Source organism: Crocodylus porosus, unplaced genomic scaffold (genome assembly GCF_001723895.1).
Source record: "Crocodylus porosus isolate Cpor-Errol unplaced genomic scaffold, CroPor_comp1, whole genome shotgun sequence".
Taxonomy (NCBI): Eukaryota; Metazoa; Chordata; order Crocodylia; family Crocodylidae; genus Crocodylus; species Crocodylus porosus.
Genome location: NW_017728933.1, coordinates 4,123,214 through 4,131,266, shown reverse-complemented (window position 1 = coordinate 4,131,266; position 8,053 = coordinate 4,123,214). Strand labels below are relative to the sequence as shown.

At 50.8% G+C, this 8,053-nt stretch overlaps 1 long non-coding RNA gene across 1 annotated transcript in view; it reads left to right on the top strand.

Moving 5' to 3' along the window:
* LOC109317389 overlaps positions 1 to 4,068 on the top strand; it is a 24,868-nt gene extending 20,800 nt beyond the window's left edge. Inside the window, exon 3 of the long non-coding RNA XR_002103039.1 lies at positions 3,993 to 4,068. This is a non-coding gene — a long non-coding RNA (uncharacterized LOC109317389). The remainder of the gene's footprint in view (positions 1 to 3,992) is intronic.
* Positions 4,069 to 8,053: the final 3,985 nt, after the last annotated feature.

Here is an 8,053-nt window from a genome sequence, read left to right as displayed (position 1 = left end):
TTGGATGCTTATCTTGCTGGGATCCTATGACCCCAGCTGACTTCCTGCCCTTTGGGCAGGGGGCTGGACTCGATGATCTCCCGAGATCCCTTCCAGCCCTAATGTCTATGAAATCTATGAAAACTACCTGGTGAGGGGTCTGCGGGTACTTGACCACCTGGGCAACAGTGATTATCACCTGCTGGAATTTACTATCCAGAGCAGGGTGGTGAAAGCAAGCAGCAAGGCAGAGGTCCTCAACTTCAGAAGGGTTGACTTCTGTAAGTTAAGAAGGTTAGTAGAAGAGGCATTGAGGTCTCGTAGCTTCAATGAGATGGGAGTCCAAGGCAGGTGGTTGTTCCTCAAGGAGATGATCCTCTGAGCTCAAAGGGAGTCAGTCCCAACGTGCACCAAGGTGGGGCAGGAATGCCAAGAAGCCCCCATGGCTTGACAAAGACTTCCAGGGATACCTGAGGGCAAAAAAGGAGGCGTACAAACAGTGGAAGCCAGGGGCTATCACCAAGGAGGATTACACCTCCATTGCTCCGGACTGCAGGGAGGCAACCAGAATTAAAGATAATAAAAAGTCCTTTTTCAAATACAGAGGAAGTAAGAAGGCACTGGATAACATGGGGCCCCTACAGGACAGGCTTGGCAATCTGGTGATAGTGGCAAATGAAAAAGCTGACCTCTTTAATGAATCCTTTGCCTCCATATTCCTGAACAGGGACTAGGACATTTCCCCCACTAGAACTGTGGATGGACCCAGGGGAGACACCGCCATACTTGGGGTCAGGGATGACATAGTTAGGGAACTTTTGGAGGGACTGGATGTGTTTAAATCAGTAGATCCAGATACTCTTCACCCAAGGGTGCTGAGGGGATTGGTGGGGGTCATAGTGGGGCCCCTGGCACAGCTCTATGAGTGCTCATGAGCCACTGGCCAGGTACCAGAGGATTGGAAAAGGGTCAGTGTAGTCCCCATTTACAAGAAGAGGAGAAAGGAGGACCCTGGCAATTATAAGCCAGTCAGTCTTATCTCGGTCCTTGGGAAGACCTTTGAGAAAATTACCAAGGATCACATCTGCAAGGGCCCAGCAGGCGAGGTAATGCTCCAGGGCAACCAACACGGGTTCACTGAGGGCAGGTCCTGACTGACTAACCTGGTTTCTTTTTATGATCAGGTCACAAAGTCCCTGGACGAGGGTGTTGAGGTAGATGTCATCTTCCTGGACTTTGAGAAGGCCTTTGACACGGTTTCCCACCACATTCTCTTAAAAAAACTAGGTGAGTGTGGCATTGATGCAGATGGGTGGCAAAGTGGCTAGATGGTCGCATCCAGAGAGTGGTGGTGGATGGGTCGTTTTTGACCTGGAAGGGTGTGAACAGTGGAGTCCCCTGGGGCTCAGTCCTGGGGCCTGTGCTGTTCAATATCTTTATCAGAGATCTGGATGCAGGTGTGGAAAGCTTGCTGTCCAGATTCGCTGATGACACCTAGTTGTGGGGTGAGGTGGGCATGCTGGAGGGGAGGGACAGAATCCACCTAGATCTAGACAGGTTGCAGAGGTGGATGGATGAGACTAGGATGGAATTCAATGCAGACACATGCAGAGTGCTGGTTCTAGGGAGAAGGAACCAGCAATGCACCTACAGGCTGGGAAACACCCTTCTGGTCAACACGGTGGCAGAAAGGGACCTTGGAGTCTTTGCTGACTCCAGGATGAACATGAGCCGCCAACGTGAGGAAGCAGTCAGTAGGGCTAACCCCCTCTCGTCGTGCATCTACAGATGCATCACAAGCAGGTCCAGGGAGGTGATCCTCCCCATCTATCTGGCGTTGGTCAGGCCACAGTTGTAGTATTGCACCCAGTTCTGGGTGCCACACTTCAAGAGGGATGTGGCCAGCACTGAGAAAGTCCAGAGGAGGGCCACTCACATGGTCAAGGGGCAGTGGGGCAGGCCCTACAAAGAGAGGCTAAGGGGCCTGAACCTATTCAGCCTCCACAAGAGAAGACTGAGAGGGGATCTGGTGGCCATTTACAAACTCAGCGGGGTGGGACCAGCAGGAACTGGGGGAGGCTCTGTTCTCCTGGGCCCCACCTGGGGCTACTAAGAATAACGGCCACAAATTGTTAGAGAGAAGGTTCAGGCTGGACATCAGGAGACATTACTTTATAGTTAGGGCTGCCAGGCTCTGGACTGGGCTCCCAAGGGAAGTGGTACTCTCTTCTACCTTGGGGGTCTTCAAGAGGAGGATGGACAGCTATTTGGCTGGGTTGATATGACCCCAGCACCTGTTCCTGCCTGGGCCAGGGGGTCGGACCTGGTGATCTGTTTAGGTCCCTTCCAATCCTAAGCACTATGATACTATGCCATGGACAGGCCAGGAGAGAAGCCACCTCTGCATCCTTATGTGTCCCCTTTCCCTATCCACCCATCCAGCAATGCCTGCCATCTACCCCAACACACATTCATCTATCCATCACTACACATTCCCTCTCTCCTTCTATCCGTGCATGCATTCCCACACCTCGCTCTATCCATCCATCCATCCACCCACACACCAACTCTCACAACTCACCACCTCTTCTCAACTTTTGTAGGAGGGCCCATTTGTAAACATCAGTGGCCAGTCCCAACCCAGTGCCCCTTGCTCCCAACCGGCTGCCCCTACACACAGCCCCTCACTGTGTGGGGCAGGGGGTGGGTGTGTGGGGCGGGGAAGCCAGACTGCAAGGGAAAAACCATGGTTTCTATCGTTTTTCTGCTTTAAAGGAGAATCTATTTTTAAAGTTTGTTTATGACCCTTTCATATATTTTCACGACCCACTTGTGGGTCATGACCTATGGGTTAAGAAACGCTGCCCTAAACTACCTATCCATCCATCATCTCTATCCATCCGTCAGTCCCCAGACCCACCACTTTATCAACGCTCATCCATTTCTACACATCCTAGATCTCTGTCCATCCATCTGTCCCTCTGCCCCCATTGAGACCCACCATTCATCCACCTCTATACACATGTCTACTTAGCCATCATCTACCCCTCCACACCTGCTCTTATCCATAGCATTACAGCACATGAAGTGCCACAGCACTGGGGGACCTGTGGCCACTTCAGAAACATACATGACTCCTCTCTCACCTGGCCCCAGTACCTGAGGGTTGCTCCAAACACCCCTTTGGCCCTGAAGCAAGGGTCTTGTAGGAGCAAGGACACTCTGCTATGACATCCCTCAGAGACTAGGACCCAGGAAGTACAGCACAGCACCCTCTGCCCTGCACCCCCTTGGCCTCACAGCTTACTTCCCTCAGCCCTTCCAAGGTAAAGGAGATGACACCTGGACGCCGCTGCTACATGCATCCTGGCAGAGGTCCAAGGGGCACATGCCCCCCTCCGCGATCTCAGGGGTGGATGTAGCTGCCCCAGGAGCCCAGCCCAGCAGCGGGATACACATGGCATAGTAACATTCCTAGGGCAGCAGCAGTGTGGCTCAGGGTGCAAAGCCCAGCACGCAGTGGCAGCCACCTCAGCTTTGCACACCTCTGCCAGGGTGTGTGCAGCGGTGGGAGCCCCCCCGTGCCTTGATGAGCCACCCAGGCTCTGATTAGTACCTTGTGTACCACCTAGGCTCAATCTTGCACCAGTCAATCTCAGTCTGGGGGAGCTATTGCCCTGCATCTTGTCACTATGGCAACACTGTAGTGATCTGCCCGTCCCAGAGCCCCCAGACTGAGATCAACTGACAGAGGCTCCACGATCAACCAGTTGATTGCGACTGACTGGTTGGTGACTACTGCTACAGACAGACAGACAGCAGGATCTCTGCTTGGCTGCTGCCACCATCCAAGCTGCATGAAGAGGGTCCCTGGACTGGGGAGGTCCCAGGGATGAGGGCTCCAGGGGCCAATGGTCCACAGGGATGCAGGCAAAGGGAAGAGAGCAGGGCACCAGGGGACCAGAAACCAGGTGGCCAGGGTGGACCCCCTGCAGCCAGCTTGTTCTCACCAGGGTAGGGCTCTGGCTTTCAGTCCTTGTGGGTGGGTTCCCATGGCTCGGTTGGAGGCTTCCCAAAGTCATCTAGGGACAGAAGCTGACAGCTAGGAGGGGCCCTCAAAGCCATGCTGCTGCCACGCCACGCCCCTGGACTCCTCCAAGCATTGCCCTGCCAGCTCCCTGAAGCCTCAGTTGCGCCCATGCTGCAGTGCTTTGGCCCCTTTGCAACTAGAAAGGTGGGGCAGTGCCAGAGCTCTTACACCAGCGACCTCTGGGCTCTTGCTCCCTGCCAGGTCTCAGCTCCTCTGGGAATTCATCTAGAAGACATGGCCAGAGTTCAGGGCATTGGTGGGGGCGGGGAAGGCAGCCCGTGCCTGAAGCAGAAAGCAGGGGCAGGCAGGCAGGGGCTATGTTGGGGCTGCCACAAGGACAGTGTCACTAGACTCTGCAGGGATATGTGGTGCTGCAGAGCCTGGCTGGGGTGCTCCCTGGAGAGAGACGTATGGGCTTTATGGGAGTGGAATCAGCACCAAGGGCTGACTGGCATCCGGCAAGCAGGAGGCAAATGGCACCTCCAGACATTGGCAGGGCTCAGGGCCAGCAGCACAGATGGGTTGGTGCCAGTACCCAGTAGGCACAGAGAAAAGACTCTCATGCTACTCTCCTCTGTTGCTCTCTTTCATGATGAAAGGAATCCTGGCCACCAAGCTGCTTCCCCCAGACCACCCAGCTGTCTGGGACAGGCGCTGTGTTACTGAGGCTGCCTGCTAGGCACAGCTGGGACCTATATTGTGTTGAGGACCTGGGTACTCTCCCTTTAAACAGCTGTGTGATCACTGTGTTCTCTGCTTCAGCCTAAGCAGCAGCAGGTATGTAGCTAGGAGCTGGGTACAGCCAGGTGGATTTGACCTCCCAGGCTTCATGTTTCTTCTTCAGATCAAATAAGAGGCAAAAGACACAAAACAGTGATAGGGCTAGGAGCCTCATCTGGGGAACTGAGGAGATGGAGCATGAAGGAAGGGAAATGAACAAATCAGTGACTTACTGAGAGGGGAAAAAAAGTGTTAAAAAGTCACGTTATTTGGGTAAAATGGCCATGTTTGATAGGTCAGCACAGGAAAAAGGTAAGGAAAGGAATGTGGGATAACAGTTATAACCTGCTGCATCGCCGTCTACTGGCTTCTATTAAAACACAAGGCATTTGCTGAGATTATGGAAAGTCTACCAGCATCACCTCTCACCAAAGCCTTTACAATTGGAATCAAAAAGAAAGTGAGATCATTTCCAAAGCAGCCCCTACAGTGAGAAAATTAACTAAGCTTGGGTAGTTGGGGAAACGATTCCACCATGCAGCCAGGCTGTCCTGCAAACAAAACCACCCAGAACGATGCATTGCCAGAGGTTCCTTCACTTCAGATCACTGTGTCAGTAGTGCCAGCTATAAAGTGTTTGCTCTCTTAAGATTGCTTGACAAGGTACCAAAGATGTGGTAAATACCCTGAAAAGGTGTCAATGTACTGAGTAGTTAAGAAGTGACTGGAAATACTCTCAGCAGTATACCTCAATTAAGGTATACTTCCTGAGAGACTTGGAAGACTGACAGTCAAGGAAAGTGGACTGACATGGTAATGCATTGATAGGTAAGAGAACTGCATAGTGCCCATAAGTGTGCATTGACACATTAGCTTGTAACTGGATGGTCCAAAGAAATAAGAACATATTACCAACTTGTAGTGAGACGGAGCATCCAACTAATACGGAATAAAGACTATTTTGCTTTCTACCTGGTTTTGTTCACTTCCTGCTGAAGTGAGGCTGGAGAAGCATCCCTAGAAGCTGTGACATACAAGACCCTGGGAGATCCCATGATGCATGCAGCAGGTAAGCTGGTGGTCAGGTCCACTTGGAGAACACTCTGAGGCCACCAGCCCTTGCTGTGAGAAAGCCTCTGTGAGGATGACTGTTGGTTCGAGAGCCAACCTGGTAGAAAACAGAGCAAAGAGAGGCATCCACTGCAAATGTGGAGTAAAAGCAGGACTGTCCCCTCCTGAGGGCAATGCCAGAGGACTTGGGGAATCATCAGCCTGCAGAGGACAACATCAAATCCCTGGAGAAGGCAGTAGCATCTCCACAGAATCTATTCAGAAACCAATAAGCAAGGAGTAGAATGAGGTTCTTGATAAGTGGATGCAGTAAGTTTTAACCTGGAGCAATAGGATTATGAATGTTTCTTAAAAGAGGTGGCATTGCAAACCCCCCCTCAGTGCTACTAAAACCATAAAGAAAGGAAACTTCCCCTCAATGGCATGTTATTTCAGGGGAAGTAACCCATGGGGGTATGCAACCCACTGTGGTCTGAAGTAAGAAGGTCTGAATTAAATGGTAGCGTGCTACAAGTGAAAGAGATACGGCTGGACTAACAGAGGACAAAGCAACCTCAGGTGTCAAAAACATGAACTCTGGCTCAACGCAAAACATACCCAGAGTCTCAGAAGAGCGAGCTGTTGGCTTTGAGGGCGGTGTGACTATACAGAGCTGTTAGAAAGTAAGGGCTGCGCTCAAAGAGGGAACATATTGCAACCTTCATCCAACACCTTTTGCTAGAGATCCAAAAAGATGGGCAGAGCTTCAGCATTTAAAGGGCACTGGAATCGCATCCAATGTTAACTGGAGAAAATGGAGCACTGGTATGGAGCCAGCAGTGAAAACAGGGATTTTTACTACCTCTGGTAACTTCAAGATTAGTGGTAGGTTTGTGGATTAGGAGAAGAGAAGGTGCACAAATACCAGTCATGGTAGATGTTGGTGAAAAACACCTAGAGAACCTCACAGTAATACTATGTGCAGTGCTGTCTGAGTGGGCTCTTGGACTAAAAAAAAAAGGAAAACCATGAATTTCTCAATGACGTTGTTGCAAATTGTGGCCATCCCATTATCAGCCATGACTTGTACAAATGACAAGAACAAGCTGAAGATCTCCTGAAGCTACTCATACCACAAAATGTGTCACCATCAGATTTCTGTCTGGGGTTGGTTAGCTATTACCAGAAGTGCTTGACTAACATAGTGACAATGTCAGCATCTTATAAATAAGCTGTTATGCTTGTGTTGGTCAACCACAGCTTTGGATAAGACCACAAGGCTGCTGCAGTCTGAAAGGGCCCTCATACACTACATGCATCTCAGCCTATAAAGTTGGTTGGTGATGGACCAGGAGCAGCAATGGCAGAGGTGGTAGATCAGCCTGAAGGGCACAGAGTCTTTGTTCCTGGACCTCTTTTTTCTGCAGAACAGAGCTGGGCTCACAAGGATTAAGAACCTCCACATCTGTGTGAAGAGATGATGTGTTTCATCGCTATCTCCACAGGGAGCAATTTACTCTGGTTGGGAGCTGCAGACCTCTAAACTAGGGGTCATGACTCCAAATGGGATGCAAGCTATTCTGTGAGCTGTGAGACCAACAGAAACTCACTGCAAGACACAGGACTCGCAGCTGGGGTCACAAGCGTGGCCCCCAGTGGCAAGGTTTGGTAACTGCTCTTATAAATCAGCTGCTAGTTTTAGCTTTTGACCTAAAGATAGAAAGGCTGTAGTAAGAGTGGAGAGTTAATCATGATTTTGTGCACTGTTGCAGTACAGTTGACAGGTAGCTTTTGGCATCACCGTCCCAACAACACAACTGCTGAGAGCAACAGAACCGGTGAGTTTAATTCCTCCATTTCTGCTACAAGACCCCCTGACACGAGGGAGCCACACCAGGAAGTTGCCAACAGGAAAAATCCAGGAGCCATTCTGTTGCCATGGTTGGCCTATGAGATGTGAGCAGGTATTGAGGATACAGCCTGTGAAGTCAGCAACCACCTCCTGGCTTGGATTAGTGGTATGCTGTAAATTGGTCTAATAAAAGATATCAGATTCACTCAAAGAACTGTGTCTGTATACATATTGGCATGCATGCCTCTGTAGCTATCGATGGCCTCCTGAACTGAAAGGAAGGAGTCTGGAGCATATAGGAAAGAGCCCCTTGTGCAGAGCTGGCAAGTTCCTAGGCGCTAGTTCAGGTGTTGGCTTTGCTC